The sequence below is a fragment of the Nerophis lumbriciformis genome, linkage group LG03 (genome assembly GCF_033978685.3).
Source record: "Nerophis lumbriciformis linkage group LG03, RoL_Nlum_v2.1, whole genome shotgun sequence".
Lineage (NCBI taxonomy): Eukaryota > Metazoa > Chordata > Actinopteri > Syngnathiformes > Syngnathidae > Nerophis > Nerophis lumbriciformis.
Genome location: NC_084550.2, coordinates 66,052,501 through 66,076,211, shown reverse-complemented (window position 1 = coordinate 66,076,211; position 23,711 = coordinate 66,052,501). Strand labels below are relative to the sequence as shown.

The window sequence follows — 23,711 nt, the reverse complement described above, 5'->3', positions numbered from 1 at the left end:
TTTCAACGTTATTTTTGAGTTGTAGAATATTGGTTGGAAAATGACCACAATTCAATGTTAAATCAACGTCACAACCAGACATTGATTAAACATCGTCAAAAACTATGTTGTTTCAACGTTATGTTTGAGTCGTAGAATTTTTGTTGGAAAATGACCAAATTTCAATGTTAAATCAACGTCAGAAACCAACATTGATTAAACGTTGTCAAAAATCACGTTGTTTCAACATTATGGTTGAGTTGTAGAATATTGGTTGGAAAATGACCACAATTCAATGTTAAATCAACATCACATCCTGACATTGATTACACGTCGTCAAAAAGCATGTTGTTTCAACGTTATGTTTGAGTTATAGACTATTGGTAGGCAAATGACCAAATGTCAATGTTAAATCAACGTCAGAAACCAACATTGATTAAACGTCGTCAAAAAGCACGTTGTTTCAACGTTATGTTTGAATTGTAGAATACTGGTTGGAAAATAACCACAATTCAATGTTAAATCAACGTCACAACCAGACATTGATTAAACGTCGTCAAAAATGATGATGATTCCACGTTATACTTGAGTTGTAGAATATTGGTTGGAAAATGACCAAATTTCAATGTTAAAACAACGCCAGGAACCAACATTGATTAAACGTCGTCAAAAAGCATGTTGTTTCAACGTTGTATTTCTGTTGTAGAATATTATATGGAAAATGACCAAATTTCCATGTTAAATCAACGTCAGAAACCAACATTGATTAAACGTCGTCAAAAAGCACGTTGTTCCAACGTTATATTTGAGTTGTAGAATATTGGTTGGAAAATGACCAAATTTCAAAGTTTAAAAAAACCCCATCAGAAACCAACATTGATTAAACGTCTTCAAAAAGCATGTTGTTTCAATGTCATGGTTGAGTTGTAGAATATTGGTTGGAAAATGACCACAATTCAATGTTAAATCAACATCACAACCTGACATTGATTAAACGTCGTCAAAAAGCATGTTGTTTCAACGTTATGTTTGAGTTGTAGACTATTGGTAGGCAAATGACCAAATTTCAATGTTAAATCAATGTCAGAAACCAACATTGATTAAATGTCGTCAAAAAGCATGATGTTTCCACGTTATATTTGAGTTGTAGAATATTGGTTGGAAAATGACCAAATTTCAATGTTAAAACCACGCCAGGAACCAACATTGATTAAACGTCGCCAAAAAGCATGTTGTTTCAACGTTGTATTTCTGTTGAAGAATATTGGTTGGAAAATGACCAAATTTCAATATAAAATCAACGTAAGAAACCAACATTGATTAAATGTCATCAAAAAGCACGTTGTCTCAACGTTATGTTTGAGTTGCAGAATATTGGTAGGAAAATGACCACATTTCAATGTCAAATCAACATCAAAAACCAACATAGATTAAACGTTGTCAAAAAGCACGTTGTTTCAACGTTATGTTTGAGTTGTAGACTACTGGTTGGAAAATGACCAAATTTCAATGTTAAAACAACGTCAGAAACCAACATTGATAAAACGTCGTCAAAAAGCACGTTGTTTCAACGTTATGTTTGAGTTGTAGAATATTGGTTGAAAAATGACCACAATTCAATGTTAAATCAACGTCACAACCAGACATTGATTAAACGTCGTCAAAAATTATGTTGTTTCTACGTTATGTTTGAGTTGTAGACTATTGGTTGGAAAATGACACATTTTCAATGTTAAATCAACGTCAGAAACCAACACAGATTAAACGTCGTCAAAAAGCACGTTGTTTCAATGTTATGTTTGAGTTGTAGAATACTGGTTGGAAAATGACCACAATTCAATGTTAAATCAACGTCACAACCAGACATTGATTAAACGTCGTCAAAAATTATGATGTTTCCACGTTATATTTGAGTTGTAGAATATTGGTAGGAAAATGACCCAATTTCAATGTTAAATCAACGTCAGAAACCAACATTGATTAAACGTCGTCAAAAAGCATGTTGTTTCAACGTTTTGTTTGAGTTGTAGACTATTGGTAGGCAAATGACCAAATGTCAATGTTAAATCAACGTCAGAAACTAACATTGATTAAACGTCACCAAAAAGCACATTGTTTCAACGTTATGGTTGAGTTGTAGAATATTGGTAGGAAAATTACCACAATTCAATGGTAAATCAACGTCAGAACTCGACATTGATTAAACGTCGTCAAAAAGCACGTTGTTTCAACGTTATGTTTGAGTTGCAGAATATTGGTAGGAAAATGACCACAATTCAATGTTAAATAGACATCACAACCTAGCATTGATTAAACGTCGTCAAAAAGCACGTTGTTTCAACGTTATGTTTGAGTTGTAGAATATTGGTAGGAAAATGACCACAATTCAATGTTAAATCAATGTCAGAAACCAACGTTGATTAAACGTCGTCAAAAAGCACGTTGTTTCAACATTGTATTTCTGTTGTAGAATATTATACGGAAAATGACCAAATTTCCATGTTAAATCAACGTCAGAAACCAAAATTGATTAAACGTCGTCAAAAAGCACGTTGTTCCAACGTTACATTTGAGTTGTAGAATATTGGTTGGAAAATGACCAAATTTCAAAGTTTAAAAAAACCCCATCAGAAACCAACATTGATTAAACGTCGTCAAAAAGCATGTTGTTTCAATGCTATGTTTGAGTTGTAGAATATTGGTTGGAAAATAACCACAATTCAATGTTAAATCAACGTCACAACCAGACATTGATTAGACGTCGTCAAAAATGATGTTGTTTCAACGTTATGTTTGAGTTGTAGACTACTGGTTGGAAAATGACCAATTTTCAATGTTAAATCAAAGTCAGAAACCAACACAGATTAAACATCTTCAAAAAGCATGTTGTTTCAACGTCATGGTTGAGTTGTAGAATATTGGTTGGAAAATGACCACAATTCAATGTTAAATCAACATCACAACCTGACATTGATTAAACGTCGTCAAAAAGCATGTTGTCAATCAATCAATCAATCTTTATTTATATAGCCCTAAATCACAAGTGTCTCAAAGGGCTGCACAAGCCACAACGACATCCTCGGTACAAAGCCCACATACGGGCAAGGAAAAACTCACCCCAGTGGGACGTCGATGTGAATGACTATGAGAAACCTTGGAGAGGACCGCATATGTGGGTAACCCCCCCCCTCTAGGGGAGACCGAAAGCAATGGATGTCGAGTGGGTCTGACATAATATTGTGAGAGTCCAGTCCATAGTGGATCCAACATAATAGTAAGAGTCCAGTCCATAGTGGGGCCAGCAGGACACCATCCCGAGCGGAGACGGGTCAGCAGCGCAGAGATGTTCCCAGCCGATGCACAGGCGAGCGGTCCACCCCGGGTCCCGACTCTGGACAGCCAGCACTTCATCCATGGCCACCGGACCTGTGCCCCCCCCCCTCAAGGAAAAGGGGAGCAGAGGAGAAAAGAGAAGAAACGGCAGATCAACTGGTCTAACAGGGGGGCTATTTAAAGGCTAGAGTATACAAATGAGTTTTAAGATGGGACTTAAATGCTTCTACTGAGGTAGCATCTCTAATTGTTACCGGGAGGGCATTCCATAGTACTGGAGCCCGAATAGAAAACGCTCTATAGCCCGCAGACTTTTTTTGGGCTCTGGGAATCACTAATAAGCCGGAGTTCTTTGAACGCAGATTTCTTGCCGGGACATATGGTACAATGCAATCGACAAGATAGGACGGAGCTAGACCGTGTAGTATTTTATACGTAAGTAGTAAAACCTTAAAGTCACTTCTTAAGTGCACAGGAAGCCAGTGCAGGTGAGCCAGTATAGGCGTAATATGATCAAACTTTCTTGTTCTTGTCAAAAGTCTAGCAGCCGCATTTTGTACCAACTGTAATTTTTTAATGCTAGACATAGGGAGACCCGAAAATAATACGTTACAGTAGTCGAGACGAGACGTAACGAACGCATGAATAATGATCTCAGCGTCGCTAGTGGATAAAATAGAACGAATTTTAGCGATATTACGGAGATGAAAGAAGGCCGTTTTAGTAACACTCTTAATGTGTGATTCAAACGAGAGAGTTGGGTCGAAGATAATACCCAGATTCTTTACTGATTCGCCTTGTGTAATTGTTTGGTTGTCAAATGTTAAGGTGGTATTATTAAATAAATGTCGGTGTTTAGCAGGACCGATAATCAGCATTTCCGTTTTCTTGGCGTTGAGTTGCAAGAAGTTAGCAGACATCCATTGTTTAATTTCATTAAGACACGCCTCCAGCTGACTACAATCCGGCGTGTTGGTCAGCTTTAGGGGCATGTAGAGTTGGGTGTCATCAGCATAACAATGAAAGCTAACACCGTATTTGCGTATGATGTCGCCTAGCGGCAGCATGTAAATACTAAAGAGTGCAGGGCCAAGAACCGAACCCTGAGGAACTCCGCACGTTACCTTAACATAGTCCGAGGTCACATTATTATGGGAGACGCATTGCATCCTGTCAGTAAGATAAGAGTTAAACCACGACAAAGCTAAGTCTGACATACCAATACGTGTTTTGATACGCTCTAATAAAATATTATGATCGACGGTATCGAAAGCAGCGCTAAGATCAAGAAGCAGCAACATAGATGACGCATCAGAATCCATCGTTAGCAGTAGATCATTAGTCATTTTTGCGAGGGCTGTCTCCGTAGAGTGATTTGCCCTGAAACCGGATTGAAAAGGTTCACAGAGATTGTTAGACACTAAGTGTTCATTTAGCTGCTGTGCGACAATTTTTTCGAGGATTTTCGAAATAAAGGGAAGGTGGGACACCGGTCGGTAGTTTACCATGAGGTCAGGATCAAGGTTAGGTCTTTTGAGCAGAGGATGAATAACCGCTTTCTTGAATGCTAGGGGAACAGTGCCAGAGGAAAGTGATAAGTTTATAATATTTAGCACTGATGGACCTAATAATACAAAAAGCTCCTTGATAAGTTTCCCAGGAAGTGGGTCAAGTAAACATGTTGTTTGTTTTATCCCACTTACACGCTGTAATAGTTCCTCTAATGTTATTTCATCAAAAAGAGAGAGACTATTTTGTATTGCAGTATCCGTCGTAGATACAGTTGTATCTGTGTTCATAGAACCCAGTTGTAGCTGGGATGCGTTGTCTTTAATCTCCTTTCTAATGAGTTCAATTTTCTTATTAAAGAAATTCATAAAGTCATCTGCCGAGTGGGTGGAGCTATTGGGAGGAGTCCCTTGTTGGGTTAGCGATGCTACTGTACTAAACAAAAATTTAGGGTCGTTTTTGTTGAGGCGGATGAGATTTGAGTAATATTTAGCTTTAGCTAAGGTAAGCATGCGTTTATACGATATTAAACTATCACTCCATGCTTGATGGAAAACCTCAAGCTTGGTCGCGCGCCATTTGCGTTCCAACTTTCTACATGATAATTTATGAGCTCTGGTTTCCTCTGTAAACCATGGGGTGCGCCTTTTAGGGGCCCTTTTTTGTTTTAGCGGTGCTATACTATCAATGGTTTTGCGCAGGGCATTGTCAAAGTTGTTAGTGAGGTTATCAATAGAGCCGACATAATTTGGGAATGGTGCCGTTACCGAAGGCAGTAGGTCAGCGAGAGTCATCGTTGTGGCGGCATTAATGTTGCGGCTGCTATAGCAGTTATTATTATTATTAGTTTGTTGACAATGAGTCAGAACTTCGAATTTTATAAGGTAATGATCGGACATTACTTTAGTATACGGGAGTACCATAACTTTGGAGGTGGTGACACCCCTGACCAGCACTAGATCTATCGTATTGCCGTTGCGATGCGTAGGTTCATTTATTATTTGTGTAAGACCACAGCTATCAATTATAGTCTGGAGCGCCACGCACTGAGGGTCCGATGGGGTATTCATATGGATATTAAAGTCCCCCATTATGATTATATTGTCTGCGTGCGTCACTAGATCAGCAACGAACTCTGAGAATTCATTAATAAAGTCCGAGTAGGGCCCTGGGGGGCGGTAGATAACAGCCATATCGAGAGGCAGCGGTGCGACAGACCTCATAGTAAGCACCTCAAACGATTTGTATTTATTATTTAGGTTAGGGGTAAGGTTAAAGTTTTCATTGTATATTAGTGCGACCCCCCCACCCCTTTTAAGGGGACGGGCAATATGCGCATTCGTATAGTTAGGAGGAGATGCCTCATTTAGCGCAAAAAATTTGTCTGGTTTGAGCCAGGTTTCGCTAAGACCAATGACGTTAAGATTGTTGTCTCTAATGACCTCATTAACTAATAATGTTTTGGGAGACAATGATCTTATGTTTAAAAAGCCCATATTATAAGTATTGGGCTGTTTTGACGAGTTTTTGTTTAAATTATCCGTAGAAGAAATATTAATAATGTTGCGTTTATTATACGTAGTGCACTTTAAATAGTTTCGACCATATCTAGGAATTGATACGACGGGAATTTTCAGATTGTTTGCTTGATGCTGCGATCGACTGAACGCATCATGATTTGCCACCTCAGTAGAATGCATATCTACCCCGGACACATTCACAACAGAAAACACATTATGTGAGTTGTGTGTTATTCTAAGAAAATTGCTATGCGTACAGGAATTATCCAGCCTGGCGCTGGCTAGTTCTAGCTTAACTGACTCCTCACCCGGACTAGCAGGCTCTATAATTGCCTGTGACCGGGCTTGCTCTAGTGTAGTTAGTCAAATGTGACTTAAACAGTAGTCTATATTCTTAGACAGGATGATGGCGCCTTCCTGGTTAGGGTGAAGGCCGTCCCTCATCAGCAAGCCTGGTTTGCCCCAGAAAGAGGGCCAATTATCAATAAACGTTAGTCCCTGTTGTCTACAGAAGCTAGCCAGCCACTTGTTAAGCGAGACTAATCTGCTATATCTCTCATCATTGCCTCTCGCAGGCAGGGGGCCAGAGACAATTACTCGATGCCTGGACATCTTTCTAGCGAAATCACAAGTCCTGGCTATGTTTCTCTTTGTAATCTCTGACTGTCTCATTCTAGTGTCATTGGAGCCAACGTGTACAACTATATTCGCATAACTAGTGGTGCGATTAGCCTGTCGTACGTGTTTACTAGGCCTGTTGCGAGTTAGCTCCCTAAGATTAGCCTCTATGTCAGGTGCTCGGGCCCCCGGGATGCACTTAATTGTGGCTGGTTTGCTAAGCTTTATGTTTCGGGTGATGGAGTCCCCTATGACTAAGGTGTGGTGCCCGGTAGACTGGGGTGTAGGACTAGCTAAAGAGCTAAATCTATTATGCGTCTCAACCGGTACACCATAGCTTGTAGGCCGCTTAGGACTGCTACAGGCTGGGCTAGTTAGCTCGCTACAGCTAACGCTAGCAGATGTGTCCGCAACATCTAAAGTTACGAGATTACTCTGCTCTAACTGGCGGACACGGCCCTCTAGCAGAGCCAGCCTCTCCGTGAGTAAGGTGCAAGACGCGCAGGAAGCCATACTCACGGTGTTTTCTGTCACCGAGTGAAGTTCCTGCTGTCTTCCGAGAAGTCCTGGTCACGGTGTGCAGGAGTAGACTCCTTCTGACCGGCGCCCGGCGACGCCTTTCTCCGCGCTAGCTTCGTTAGCTTAGCAGCTAGCTGCTAGCTAGCTGCGGGAGGGGTGGAGAGACAGAGATCGGGTGATTTGCAAGTTAAATAGTACTACTAAATATGTTGAGAAAGTAATAAAGAAAGCTGCAGAACAATTTAAAAGCACACAAATAGAACGATACTTAGCTTTTTCGAAACAGCGAGCAGTCAGCGAGCAGTCACGCACGGTTGTTTCAACGTTATGTTTGAGTTGTAGACTATTGGTAGGCAAATGACCAAATTTCAATGTTAAATCAATGTCAGAAACCAACATTGATTAAATGTCGTCAAAAAGCATGATGTTTCCACGTTATATTTGAGTTGTAGAATATTGGTTGGAAAATGACCAAATTTCAATGTTAAAACCACGCCAGGAACCAACATTGATTAAACGTCGCCAAAAAGCATGTTGTTTCAACGTTGTATTTCTGTTGAAGAATATTGGTTGGAAAATGACCAAATTTCAATGTTAAAACCACGCCAGGAACCAACATTGATTAAACGTCGCCAAAAAGCATGTTGTTTCAACGTTGTATTTCTGTTGAAGAATATTGGTTGGAAAATGACCAAATTTCAATATAAAATCAACGTAAGAAACCAACATTGATTAAATGTCATCAAAAAGCACGTTGTCTCAACGTTATGTTTGAGTTGCAGAATATTGGTAGGAAAATGACCACATTTCAATGTCAAATCAACATCAAAAACCAACATAGATTAAACGTTGTCAAAAAGCACGTTGTTTCAACGTTATGTTTGAGTTGTAGACTATTGGTTGGAAAATGACCAAATTTCAATGTTAAAACAACGTCAGAAACCAACATTGATAAAACGTCGTCAAAAAGCACGTTGTTTCAACGTTATGTTTGAGTTGTAGAATATTGGTTGAAAAATGACCACAATTCAATGTTAAATCAACGTCACAACCAGACATTGATTAAACGTCGTCAAAAATTATGTTGTTTCAACGTTATGTTTGAGTTGTAGACTATTGGTTGGAAAATGACAAATTTTCAATGTTAAATCAACGTCAGAAACCAACACAGATTAAACGTCGTCAAAAAGCACGTTGTTTCAATGTTATGTTTGAGTAGTAGAATACTGGTTGGAAAATGACCACAATTCAATGTTAAATCAACGTCACAACCAGACATTGATTAAACGTCGTCAAAAATTATGATGTTTCCACGTTATATTTGAGTTGTAGAATATTGGTAGGAAAATGACCCAATTTCAATGTTAAATCAACGTCAGAAACCAACATTGATTAAACGTCGTCAAAAAGCATGTTGTTTCAACGTTATGTTTGAGTTGTAGACTATTGGTAGGCAAATGACCAAATGTCAATGTTAAATCAACGTCAGAAACCAACATTGATTAAACGTCACCAAAAAGCACATTGTTTCAACGTTATGGTTGAGTTGTAGAATATTGGTAGGAAAATTACCACAATTCAATGGTAAATCAACGTCAGAACTCGACATTGATTAAACGTCGTCAAAAAGCACGTTGTTTCAACGTTATGTTTGAGTTGCAGAATATTGGTAGGAAAATGACCACAATTCAATGTTAAATAGACATCACAACCTAGCATTGATTAAACGTCGTCAAAAAGCACGTTGTTTCAACGTTATGTTTGAGTTGTAGAATATTGGTAGGAAAATGACCACAATTCAATGTTAAATCAATGTCAGAAACCAACATTGATTAAACGTCGTCAAAAAGCACGTTGTTTCAACGTTATGTTTGAATTGCAGAATATTGGTAGGAAAATGACCACAATTCAATGTTATACAAACATCACAAACTAACATTGATTAAACGTCGTCAAAAAGCACGTTATTTCAACGTTATGTTTGAGTTGTAGAATATTGATCGGAAAATGACCAAATTTCAATGTTAAATCAACGTCAGAAACCAACATTGATTAAACGTCGTCAAAAAGCACGTTGTTTCAACGTTATGTTTGAGTTGTAGAATATTGGTTGAAAAATGACCACAATTCAATGTTAAATCAACGTCACAACCAGACATTGATTAAACATCGTCAAAAACTATGTTGTTTCAACGTTATGTTTGAGTCGTAGAATATTGGTTGGAAAATGACCACAATTCAATGTAAAATCGAAGTCAGAAACCAACACTGATTAAACGTCGTCAAAAAGCACGTTGTTTCAACGTTATTTTTGAGTTGTAGAATATTGGTTGGAAAATGACCACAATTCAATGTTAAATCAACGTCACAACCAGACATTGATTAAACATCGTCAAAAACTATGTTGTTTCAACGTTATGTTTGAGTTGTAGAATTTTGGTTGGAAAATGACCAAATTTCAATGTTAAATCAACTTCAGAAACCAACATTGATTAAACGTTGTCAAAAATCACGTTGTTTCAACATTATGGTTGAGTTGTAGAATATTGGTAGGAAAATTACCACGATTCAATGTTAAATCATCATCACAACCTGACATTGCTTAAACGTCGTCAAAAATAATGTTGTTTCAACGTTATGTTTGAGTTGTAGACTATTGGTTGGAAAATGACCAAATTTCAATGTTAAAACAACATCAGAAACCAACAATGATTAAACGTCGTCATAAAGCACGTTGTTGTATTCTTATTTTTGAGTTGTAGAATATTGGTAGGAAAATGACCAAATCTCAATGTTAAATCAACGTCAGAAACCAACATAGATTAAACGTCGTCAAAAAGCATGTTGTTTCAACGTCATGGTTGAGTTGTAGAATATTGGTTGGAAAATGAACACAACTCAATGTTAAATCAACATCACATCCTGACAGTGATTAAACGTCGTCAAAAAGCATGTTGTTTCAACGTTATGTTTGAGTTGTAGACTATTGGTAGGCAAATGACCAAATTTCAATGTTAAATCAATGTCAGAAACCAACATTGATTAAACGTCGTCAAAAAGCATGATGTTTCAACGTTATATTTGAGTTGTAGAATATTGGTTGGAAAATGACCAAATTTCAATGTTAAAACCACGGCAGGAACCAACATTGATTAAACGTCGCCAAAAAGCACGTTGTTTCAATGTTGTATTTCTGTTGAAGAATATTGGTTGGAAAATGACCAAATTTCAATATAAAATCTACGTAAGAAACCAACATTGATTAAATGTCGTCAAAAAGCACGTTGTCTCAACGTTATGTTTGACTTGCAGAATATTGGTAGGAAAATGACCACATTTCAATGTCAAATCAACATCAAAAACCAACATAGATTAAACGTCGTCAAAAAGCACGTTGTTTCAACGTTATGTTTGAGTTGCAGAATATTGGTAGGAAAATGACCACATTTCAACGTCAAATCAACGTCAGAACCCGACATTGATTAAAAGTCATCAAAAAGCACGTTGTTTCAACGTTGTATTTCTGTTGTAGAATATTGGTTGGAAAATGACCAAATTTCAATGTTAAAACAAAGTCAGAAACCAACATTGATTAAACGTCGTCAAAAAGCATGTTGTTTCAACGTTGTATTTGTGTTGTAGAATATTAGTTGGAAAATGACCAATTTTCAATGTAAAATCAACGTAAGAAACCAACATTGACTAAACGTCGTCAAAAAGCACGTTGTTTCAACGTTATGTTTGAGTTGCAGAATATTGGTAGGAAAATGACCACATTTCAATGTCAAATCAACGTCAGAAACCAACATTGATTAAACGTCACCAAAAAGCACGTTGTTTCAACATTATGGTTGAGTTGTAGAATATTGGTTGGAAAATGACCACAATTCAATGTTAAATCAACATCACATCCTGACATTGATTAAACGTCGTCAAAAAGCATGTTGTTTCAACGTTATGTTTGAGTTATAGACTATTGGTAGGCAAATGACCAAATTTCAATGTTAAATCAACGTCAGAAACTAACATTGATTAAACGTCGTCAAAAAGCACGTTGTTTCAACGTTATGTTTGAATTGTAGAATACTGGTTGGAAAATAACCACAATTCAATGTTAAATCAACGTCACAACCAGACATTGATTAAACGTCGTCAAAAATTAAGTTGTTTCAACGTTATGTTTGAGTTGTAGACTATTGGTTGGAAAATGACAAATTTTCAATGTTAAAACAACGCTAGGAACCAACATTGATTAAACGTCATCAAAAAGCATGTTGTTGCAACGTTATGTTTGAGTTGTAGAATACTGGTTGGAAAATGACCACAATTCAATGTTAAATCAACGTCACAACCAGACATTGATTAAACGTCGTCAAAAATTATGATGTTTCCACGTTATATTTGAGTTGTAGAATATTGGTAGGAAAATGACCCAATTTCAATGTCAAATCAACGTCAGAAACCAACATTGATTAAACGTCACCAAAAAGCACGTTGTTTCAACATTATGGTTGAGTTGTAGAATATTGGTTGGAAAATGACCACAATTCAATGTTAACAACGTCAGAAACTAACATTGATTAAACGTCGTCAAAAAGCACGTTGTTTCAACGTTGTATTTGTGTTGTAGAATATTGGTTGGAAAATGACCAAATTTCAATGTTAAAACAACGTCAGAAACCAACATTGATTAAACGTCGTCAAAAAGCACGTTGTTTCAACGTTATGTTTGAGTTGCAGAATATTGGTAGGAAAATGACCACATTTCAACGTCAAATCAACGTCAGAACCCGACATTGATTAAAAGTCATCAAAAAGCACGTTGTTTCAACGTTGTATTTCTGTTGTAGAATATTGGTTGGAAAATGACCAAATTTCAATGTTAAAACAAAGTCAGAAACCAACATTGATTAAACGTCGTCAAAAAGCATGTTGTTTCAACGTTGTATTTGTGTTGTAGAATATTAGTTGGAAAATGACCAATTTTCAATGTAAAATCAACGTAAGAAACCAACATTGACTAAACGTCGTCAAAAAGCACGTTGTTTCAACGTTATGTTTGAGTTGCAGAATATTGGTAGGAAAATGACCACATTTCAATGTCAAATCAACGTCAGAAACCAACATTGATTAAACGTCACCAAAAAGCACACTGTTTCAACATTATGGTTGAGTTGTAGAATATTGGTTGGAAAATGACCACAATTCAATGTTAAATCAACATCACATCCTGACATTGATTAAACGTCGTCAAAAAGCATGTTGTTTCAACGTTATGTTTGAGTTATAGACTATTGGTAGGCAAATGACCAAATTTCAATGTTAAATCAACGTCAGAAACTAACATTGATTAAACGTCGTCAAAAAGCACGTTGTTTCAACGTTATGTTTGAATTGTAGAATACTGGTTGGAAAATAACCACAATTCAATGTTAAATCAACGTCACAACCAGACATTGATTAAACGTCGTCAAAAATTATGTTGTTTCAACGTTATGTTTGAGTTGTAGACTATTGGTTGGAAAATGACAAATTTTCAATGTTAAATCAACGTCAGAAACCAACACAGATTAAACGTCGTCAAAAAGCACGTTGTTTCAATGTTATGTTTGAGTTGTAGAATACTGGTTGGAAAATGACCACAATTCAATGTTAAATCAACGTCACAACCAGACATTGATTAAACGTCGTCAAAAATTATGATGTTTCCACGTTATATTTGAGTTGTAGAATATTGGTAGGAAAATGACCCAATTTCAATGTTAAATCAACGTCAGAAACCAACATTGATTAAACGTCGTCAAAAAGCATGTTGTTTCAACGTTATGTTTGAGTTATAGACTATTGGTAGGCAAATGACCAAATGTCAATGTTAAATCAACGTCAGAAACCAACATTGATTAAACGTCGTCAAAAAGCACGTTGTTTCAACGTTATGGTTGAGTTGTAGAATACTGGTTGGAAAATGACCACAATTCAATGTTAAATCAACGTCACAACCAGACATTGATTAGAAGTCCTCAAAAATGATGATGTTTCCACGTTATATTTGAGTTGTAGAATATTGGTTGGAAAATGACCAAATTTCAATGTTAAAACAACGCTAGGAACCAACATTGATTAAACGTCGTCAAAAAGCATGTTGTTTCAACGTTGTATTTCTGTTGTAGAATATTGGTTGGAAAATGACCAAATTTCAATATAAAATCAACGTAAGAAACCAACATAGATTAAATGTTGTCAAAAAGCACGTTGTTTCAACGTTATGTTTGAGTTGTAGAATACTGGTTGGAAAATTACCAAAATTCAATGTTAAATCAACCTCAAAACCAGACATTGATTAAACGTCGTCAAAAATGATGATGTTTCAACATTATGTTTGAGTTGTATAATATTGGTTGGAAAATGACCAAATTTCAATGTTAACAACGTCAGAAACTAACATTGATTAAACGTCGTCAAAAAGCACGTTGTTTCAACGTTGTATTTCTGTTGTAGAATATTGGTTGGAAAATGACCAAATTTCAATGTTAAAACAACGTCAGAAACCAACATTGATTAAACGTCGTCAAAAAGCACGTTGTTTCAACGTTATGTTTGAGTTGCAGAATATTGGTAGGAAAATGACCACATTTCAACGTCAAATCAACGTCAGAACCCGACATTGATTAAAAGTCATCAAAAAGCACGTTGTTTCAACGTTGTATTTCTGTTGTAGAATATTGGTTGGAAAATGACCAAATTTCAATGTTAAAACAAAGTCAGAAACCAACATTGATTAAACGTCGTCAAAAAGCATGTTGTTTCAACGTTGTATTTGTGTTGTAGAATATTAGTTGGAAAATGACCAATTTTCAATGTAAAATCAACGTAAGAAACCAACATTGACTAAACGTCGTCAAAAAGCACGTTGTTTCAACGTTATGTTTGAGTTGCAGAATATTGGTAGGAAAATGACCACATTTCAATGTCAAATCAACGTCAGAAACCAACATTGATTAAACGTCACCAAAAAGCACGTTGTTTCAACATTATGGTTGAGTTGTAGAATATTGGTTGGAAAATGACCACAATTCAATGTTAACAACGTCAGAAACTAACATTGATTAAACGTCGTCAAAAAGCATGTTGTTTCAACGTTATGTTTGAGTTATAGACTATTGGTAGGCAAATGACCAAATTTCAATGTTAAATCAACGTCAGAAACCAACATTGATTAAACGTCGTCAAAAAGCATGTTGTTTCAACGTTATGTTTGAATTGTAGAATACTGGTTGGAAAATGACCACAATTCAATGTTAAATCAACGTCACAACCAGACATTGATTAAATGTCGTCAGAAATTATGTTGTTTCAACGTTATATTTCAGTTGTAGAATATTTGTTGGAAAATGACCACAATTCAATGATCAAATCAACGTCAGAACCCAACATGGATTAAATGTCGTCAAAAAGCATGTTGTTTCAACGTTATGTTTGAGTTGCTCAACGTCAGGACCTAATTCAACAATTTCTCAACGTTGTTTCAATGTCTTGTGCCTGCTGGGAAGGCCGATGTTGGCGCCTTGAGTATTGGCCGATATCGGTATTGATATCAGCACCAACTTTAATAAACACTTCTGTTATTTTGTAGTGCGAAATGTTAGAAAAGGCTTGATGAAGCGAAACCACTCAGGGAACAATGGTGGGTACGAAAAACACTAAACTAACGAGAAGTCGTACGCTGTATTTTGAGTGGGCACAATAATCCATCACGTCACCAAACCAATCAGAGCGCGCTGTTCAGTATCGTGGCCACTGATTGGCTCAGCCTCAGGCAGCACTATTATATTAACTTCAAAGAGTGTAAAAGTGACTACAGGCCAGGTGTTATTTCTTACAATGTGTGGAGGGGGCGTGGCCTGCGGGCCTGCCGCGGAACGGGGTGCGCCAGGACCGGCCTCGAAGACAGCAACAGGTGAGTAGATGGCCCAGGTGGGCCTTGTTATCTAATCACCTGTCGCCTTTATTAGCAGCAGCCGGGATGAGACACGTAGTTGGAGTTGGAGTGGGAGCCAGAGAGAGAGAGAGAGACACAGACAAAGAAATTTTGCTGGAAAGCAAAAACCTGGCACTATTGATGAAAATAAAAGTGTTATACCCTGAATTCCGGGCTCTCCTAGCAGTGTGTGGTGGTCCGAAGAACCCACTAGAGGGCAATCTCTAAACAATGTTTTTTAAAAACTTATTTAGAAGGTCAACAAATGTTGTTTTATTTCAATAACAGCATCAAATAGTACCACAGATCTACAAGCTAATTAAATAGAATTATTATTGATGATTAAGCATAAACAAGTGGAATATTTCCAGAGTGACAAGTGTGGGTCTTTGTGTATTTCCGGTCGGAGTTGCACCGGTTGCCTAGCAACCTCCCAGTTATGTAAAGACTCCAGCAAACCTCCCCATTGGTGCGAATGAAACAAACACAAGTCAATTAGTGAGGAAAGGGAAGGGAAACTCTCTCGCATCCGCTGTTGTATTTATTTGTTTCTGAAGCCACGTTGGCATGCCCTGCTGCATGCTGGGTAGTTTTCAAGCCAACGGGGAGATGTCGGATAGAGCAGCGATTCTCAAACTGTGGTACGCCTACCGGCTCCATCTTGCGGTGTAGCCAACGAATCACTTGATTAAAGTACAGTGTTTTATTTTCCTACATTCAAACACAGTGTTACTGTTCAAACTGTGTGTAATGTTACAGTGGCCAGAAATATGAAATATACTTGTTAAATCAATGAATACTTAGGCTACTACACTACTGTATTTCATGGTTGGTCTTCATGGTGGTTTTCTGAGGCGGTGCTAAATGAGGGTTCCAGGTTCGATCCCCGCTTCTGCCATCCTAGTCACTGCCGTTGTGCAAGACACTTTACCCACCTGCTCCCAGTGCCACCCACACTGGTTTAAAAATGTAACTTAGATATTGGGTTTCACTATGTAAAGCGCTTTGAGTCACTAGAGAACAGCGCTATATAAATTTAATTCACTTCACTTCACACTTCACAAAACTCAAAACCAGCGAAGTTGTCACGTTGTGTAAATGGTAAATAAAAACAGAATACAATGATTTGCAAATCCTTTTCAACTTATACTCAATTGAATAGACTGCAAAGACAAGATATTTAATGTTCAAACTGGTAAAATGTGTTATTTTTTGGCAAATATTAGCTCATTTGGAATTTGATGCCTGCAACATGTTTCATAAAAGCTAGCACAAGTGGCAAAAAAGACTGATGAAGTTGAGGAATGCTCATTAAACGCTTATTTGGAACATCCCACAGGTGAACAGGCTAATTGGGAACAGGTGGGTGCCATGATTGGGTATGAAAGCAGCTTCCATGAAATGCTCAGTCATTCACAAACAAGGATGGGGCGAGGGTCACCACTTTGTCAACAAATGCGTGAGCAAATTGTCCAACAGTTTAAGAACAACATTTCTCAACCAGCTATTGCAAGGAATTTAGGGATTTCACCATCTACGGTCCATAATATCATCAAAAAGTTCAGAAAATCTGGAAAAATCACTGCACGTAAGCGGCTAAGCCCGTGACATTCGATCCCTCAGGCGGTTCTGCATCAAAAAGCGACATCAGTGTGTAAAGGATATCACTACATGGGTTCAGGAACACTACAGAAAACCACTGTCAGTAACTACAGTTCGTCGCTACATCTGTAAGTGCAAGTTAAAACTTTACTATGCAAAGCCCTAAGCCCTTAATCAACAACACCCAGAAACGGTGCCGGCTTTGCAGGGCCCGAGCTCATATAAGATGGACTGATGCAAAGTGGAAAAGTGTTCTGTGGTCTGACGAGTCCACATTTCAAATTTTTTTGGAAACTGTGGACGTCGTGTCCTCCGGAACAAAGAGGAAAATAACTATCTGGATTGTTATAGGCGCAAAGTTGAAAAGCCAGCATGTGTGATGGTATGGGGGTGTATTAGTGCCCAAGGCATGGGTAACTTACACATCTGTGAAGGCACCATTAATGCTGAAAGGTACATACAGGTTTTGGAACAACATATGTTGCCATCCAAGCAACGTTACCATGGACGCCCCTGCTTATTTCAGCAAGACAATGCCAAGCCACATGTTACAACAGCGTGGCTTCATAGTAAAAGAGTGCGGGTACTAGACTGGCCTGCCTGTAGTCCAGACCTGTCTCCTATTGAAAATGTGTGGCACATTATGAAGCCTAAAATAGCACAACGGAGACCCCCGGACTGTTGAACAACTTAAGCTGTACATCAAGCAAGAATGGGAAAGAATTCCACCTGAGAAGCTTCAAAAATGTGTCTCCTCAGTTCCCAAACATTTACTGAGTGTTGTTAAAAGGAAAGGCCATGTAACACAGTGGTAAAAATGCCCCTGTGACAACTTTTTTGCAATGTGTTGCTGCCATTAAATTCTAAGTTAATGATTATTTGCAAAAAAAAAAAAATACGTTTCTCAGTGTGAACATTAAATATCTTGTCTTTGCAGTCTATTCAATTGAATATAAGTTGAAAAGGATTTGTTATGTTTTTATTTACCATTTACACAACGTGCCAACTGCACTGGTTTTGGGTTTTGTATTTTGTTCTGTTTTGAATTTGTATTGGCATTTTTTAGTCTTAGTATCATGTACAGTATTTGCATAACATAATCGATATTGTATGAAGGTATGATTTCTAACATTTTAGTGCTCTGCTCATTTTCATGTCAGTATTATTTCATGAGTGTAACTTTTGTCTCCAGCTTGCAATCGCATATTGTGATATTTTTTATTATGCATGTAAACACTTCCTTGTGGTCTACATAACATGTAATGGTGGTTCCTTGCTCAAAATGCTGCAAAAATGATGTTTTACAGATCATCTACAAGACGCTTTGTGGGCGGTCTTATTTACGTGCCTCCACTTCGACAGCGTCTTTTCCCCGCCGACTTTTGTTGTAGTTTTTAGCACTTCCATAGCGAGTCTACTGACAAATATACGTTATGCTACTTTGCATTAGAAATGGCAAGAGCGCAGGATGCATGTGCACGTACGAGCCAGTCTGCCCCCTAACAAGAGGACGGCGATAAAGAAGGAGCTTATTGACTACAATGTCAGACTTGCGCAAAGCACTTTGGGCAAATTTATACCATATATGGGTAATCTGCTGACGTCACAAATGGGGCAATTTCCAAATGGCTCCTTTGCAGGAAGTATGAAGGAAGGCAAGATTATTTTATAAACATCTCCACCATGCCTCCATGGTTTGATTTTAAATTTCCAAGACATACATAGATCCTAAATACACACAAAAAAGTTACCAATTAGGTATGAAAGGTTGGTTTTGCATAATAGGCGCCCCTTAATTTGATTTATATTACACCAATAAATCATTCTACTGTACGAGGTTCTTCAAAACAAATTATAATGAAGATAAAATGTTGTGTTTCTCTGATAGTTTTTATAATAAGGCCTCAAATTCAATGTTTTATTGCATAATTCACCAATTTGTTACGTTTTATTTTCTTTTAAAAAAAAAGGTGCGGCGCCTGCATTTTTTAATAGCTAACAAACAAGTTGTTGTAAAATGTGTCAACGTTTATTTTAAAAGCACGCGCAAAAATTTTATTCGCAGTTTATTAAAACATGCCGCTTCATCGCATGATGAGGTTTGACTTAATTACATAGTACTTACTGCGTTGTTACAGGACGTTCTTTAGCAGAGGTTTTCAAAGTGTGCGGCGGACTTCCCCTTGGAGGTGCCAGGAGGCGTCAAGGGAGGCAGCTTGAGAGAAACAAAGAGAAACCTCGGTTGTGCTAAGGGTAATGTCAGGTTCAAACACTGATGACATCTATTAAACAGACAAAGAAGCAAGGAATTAAACAGAGACAGAATTAAATTTGGCTCAATTGAGGAGAAACGTCTGGGCTGTACTCTTGTATCCACCACGCTCTGACGAAAGATTGTACGCCTCCTCTTTTATTTGGACTTTCCCTGATTACATGGCAACAGCTGTTTTTAAAGGGACGGGGGTCGTAAACAGCCGTTGCCTTTAGTTAACAAAACAGTTCAAAGAAAAGGTCGGTTCAAAGAAAAAATCGAAAACAGTTCAAAGAAAAGGTCGTAAAACAGAACAACAAGAAATCTGCGTTCAAAGAACTCCGGCTTATTAGTGATTCCCAGAGCCCAAAAAAAGTCTGCGGGCTATAGAGCGTTTTCTATTCTGGCTCCAGTACTCTGGAATGTCCTCCCGGTAACAGTTAGAGATGCTACCTCATTTAAGTCCCATCTTAAAACTCATTTGTATACTCTAGCCTTTATATAGACCCCCCTTTTAGACCAGTTGATCTGCCGTTTCTTTTCTTTTCTCCTCTGGCCCCCTCTCCCTTGTGAAGGGGGGGGGCACAGGTCCAGTAGCCATGGATGAAGTGCTGGCTGTCCAGAGTCATGACCCGGGGTGGACCGCTCGCCTGTGCATCGGTTGGGGACATCTTTGCGCTGCTGACCCGTCTCCGCTCGGGATGGTTTCCTGCTGGCCCCACTATGGACTGGACTCTCACTATTATGTTAGATTCACTATGGACTGGACTCTCACTATTATGTTAGATCCACTATGGACTGGACTCTCACTATTATATTAGATCCACTATGGACTGGACTCTCACACTATTATATTAGATCCACTATGGACTGGACTCTCACACTATGATGTTAGATCCACTATGGACTGGACTCTCACACTATTATGTTAGATCCACTATGGACTGGACTCTCACACTATTATATTAGATCCACTATGGACTGGACTCTCACTATTATGGTAGATCCACTATGGACTGGACTCTCACTATTATGTTAGATCCACTATGGACTGGACTCTCACTATTATGTTAGATCCACTATGGACTGGACTCTCACTATTATGTTAGATCCACTATGGACTGGACTCTCACTATTATGTAAGATCCACTATGGACTGGACTCTCACTATTATATTAGATCCACTATGGACAGGACTCTCACTATTATGTTAGATCCACTATGGACTGGACTCTCTCACTATTATGTTAGATCCACTATGGACTGGACTCTCACTATTATGTTAGATCCACTATGGACTGGACTCTCACTATTATGTTAGATCCACTATGGACTGGACTCTCACACTATTATGTTAGATCCACTATGGACTGGACTCTCACTATTATGTTAGATCCACTATGGACTGGACTCTCACTATTATGTTAGATCCACTATAGACTGGACTCACACTATTATGTTAGATCCACTATGGACTGGACTCTCACTATTATGTTAGATCCACTATGGACTGGACTCTCACACTATTATGTTAGATCCACTATGGACTGGACTCTCACTATTATGTTAGATCCACTATGGACTGGACTCTCACTATTATGTTAGATCCACTATGGACTGGACTCTCACACTATTATGTTAGATCCACTATGGACTGGACTCTCACTATTATGTTAGATCCATTATGGACTGGACTCTCACTATTATGTTAGATTCACTATGGACTGGACTCTCACTATTATGTTAGATCCACTATGGACTGGACTCTCACACTATTATGTTAGATCCACTATGGACTGGACTCTCACTGTTATGTTAGAACCACTATGGACTGGACTCTCACACTATTATGTTAGATCCACTATGGACTGGATTCTCACTATTATGTTAGATCCACTATGGACTGGACTCTCGCTCTTATGTTAGATCCACTATGGACTGGACTCTCACTATTATGTTAGATCCACTATGGACTGGACTCTCACTATTATGTTAGATCCATTATGGACTGGACTCTCACTATTATGTTAGATTCACTATGGACTGGACTCTCACTATTATGTTAGATCCACTATGGACTGGACTCTCACACTATTATGTTAGATCCACTATGGACTGGACTCTCACTATTATGTTAGAACCACTATGGACTGGACTCTCACACTATTATGTTAGATCCACTATGGACTGGATTCTCACTATTATGTTGGATCCACTATGGACTGGACTCTCGCTCTTATGTTAGATCCACTATGGACTGGACTCTCACTATTATGTTAGATCCACTATGGACTGGACTCTCACTATTATGTTAGATCTACTATGGACTGGACTCTCACACTATTATGTTAGATCCACTATTTACTGGACTCTCACACTATTATGTTAGATCCACTATGGACTGAACTCTCACTATTATGTTAGATCCACTATGGACTGGACTCTCACTATTATGTTAGATCCACTATGGACTGGACTCTCACCATTATGGTAGATCCACTGTGGACTGGACTCTCACTATTATGTTAGATCTACTATTGACTGGACTCTCACACTATTATGTTAGATCCACTATTTACTGGACTCTCACACTATTATGTTAGATCCACTATGGACTGAACTCTCACTATTATGCTAGATCCACTATGGACTGGACTCTCACTATTATGTTAGATCCACTATGGACTGGACTCTCACTATTATGTTAGATCCACTATGGACTGGACTTTCACAATATTATGCTAGACCCACTCGACGTCCATTGCATCCGGTCTCCCCAAGGTTTCTCATAGTCATTCACATTGACATCCCGCTGGGTTGTGAGTTTTTCCTTGCCCTTATGTGGGCTCTGAACCGAAGATGTCGTCGTGGCTTGTGCAGCCCTTTGAGACACTTGTGATTTAGGGCTATATAAATAAACATTGATTGATTGATTGATTGATTGATTGAGTTCAAAGAAGAGGTGCCTGGAGGGGAGTCTGGTCCTGCTTCCTCTCCGCTTTGTAGTTCTCGGGTCAAGACAAAATCTTTCTGTGGATTACAATACATCAAAGAAACAGAACACCTTCATGTTGCTTCCCATCCTACACAGTGGAGTTTTACAAGCCTTCTTCTTGGTAGGATCAAAGACAGCTTATGTCTGTCAGAATAATTGTATCTAAGTTATCACAAAAACTTTGTGTTACATTGAGTGCCTGGTGAGAAGCAAAAGCTGTCTTTGAACCTACCAAGATAGATGTCATCAGTGTTTTGAACCTGACATCTTCTTGGTCCCTCGAGCCGGATTCCAACACGTCTGACGATTCCAGAAAGAGTGAGTGAAACCAGAAAGACCATGGCACCCAACTCCTGATTGAGGAACCGTTTTTCTTCATTTCGGCTGGAATCTGACGACTGACGGAAGACCGAGGACAAGAAGAAGGAATGCAGAGTTCAATGAGTCCAAATTGAATTATGTCTCTTTTTGATTATTTGCTTCTTGTCTTGTTTAATAGATGTCATCGGTGTTTTGAACCTGACATCTTCTTGGTCCCTCGAGCCGGATTCCAACACGTCTGACGATTCCAGAAAGAGTGAGTGAAACCAGAAAGACCATGGCACCCAACTCCTGATTGAGGAACTGTTTTTCTTCATTTCGGCTGGAATCTGACAACTGACGGAAGACCGAGGACAAGAGGAAGGAATGCAGAGTTCAGTGAGTCCAAATTGAATTCTGTCTCTGTTTGATTCTTTGCTTCTTGTCTTGTTTAATAGATGTCATCAGTGTTTGAACCTGACATATACGTTGTGAAATGTGTTATTTACCCAGAAATATTTTATAAATGTTTATTTACGTACCTTAATTGTTTCCACGGCAGTAAAACGGCTGATCAAACAAAACAGAAGTCATCGTCATGGCTGCGAAATCCAGCTCTCCAATCAGCTAAAAAAAACTCAATAACTCCACGGTGACATCTTGGGTGAATTTGCGAAACTGAAATAATACAAAAAGAATGGGATTTTAAGTTAATAACACTAACACAGACACTTGTAAACGTGCTAGGATATTAGCTGAAGCTAACAACGCTAACTTGATTACAAAACGTACAAATATGCATGAAAATTACTCCTACAGACATTGCACATGGGATGGTTTAGAAAGTATGAATTGTTTTAGTTATATTGTAAAACGTACAAACGTTGCTTGGAGCGATAAATGAAGAATCCATACGAGTAGAAACACTACGGATGGCTAGAAGACAGAACGGCACTTGTACTTCCGGTTCAAGGCTTTAAACACAAGGAAATACTGTAAACGCTCTGTTAGAATATTCATGTATATATTATCACACAACTTTAGTATGCTTAAAGTCTATCTAAGTCTATTGTGCTTAAGTTAGACTTTTGTATCTGTGCAAGGACG

The 23,711-nt window shown here is 38.2% G+C and overlaps 1 long non-coding RNA gene across 1 annotated transcript in view; it reads right to left on the bottom strand.

Moving 5' to 3' along the window:
• Positions 1 to 3,819: 3,819 nt before the first annotated feature.
• Positions 3,820 to 23,711, bottom strand: part of LOC140678595 (uncharacterized) — a 95,235-nt gene continuing 75,343 nt past the window's right edge. The window contains exons 2-4 of the long non-coding RNA XR_012050338.1: positions 23,147 to 23,282; positions 19,184 to 19,273; positions 3,820 to 7,623 (exon numbers count right to left, since the gene is read on the bottom strand). This is a non-coding gene — a long non-coding RNA (uncharacterized lncRNA). The remainder of the gene's footprint in view (positions 7,624 to 19,183; positions 19,274 to 23,146; positions 23,283 to 23,711) is intronic.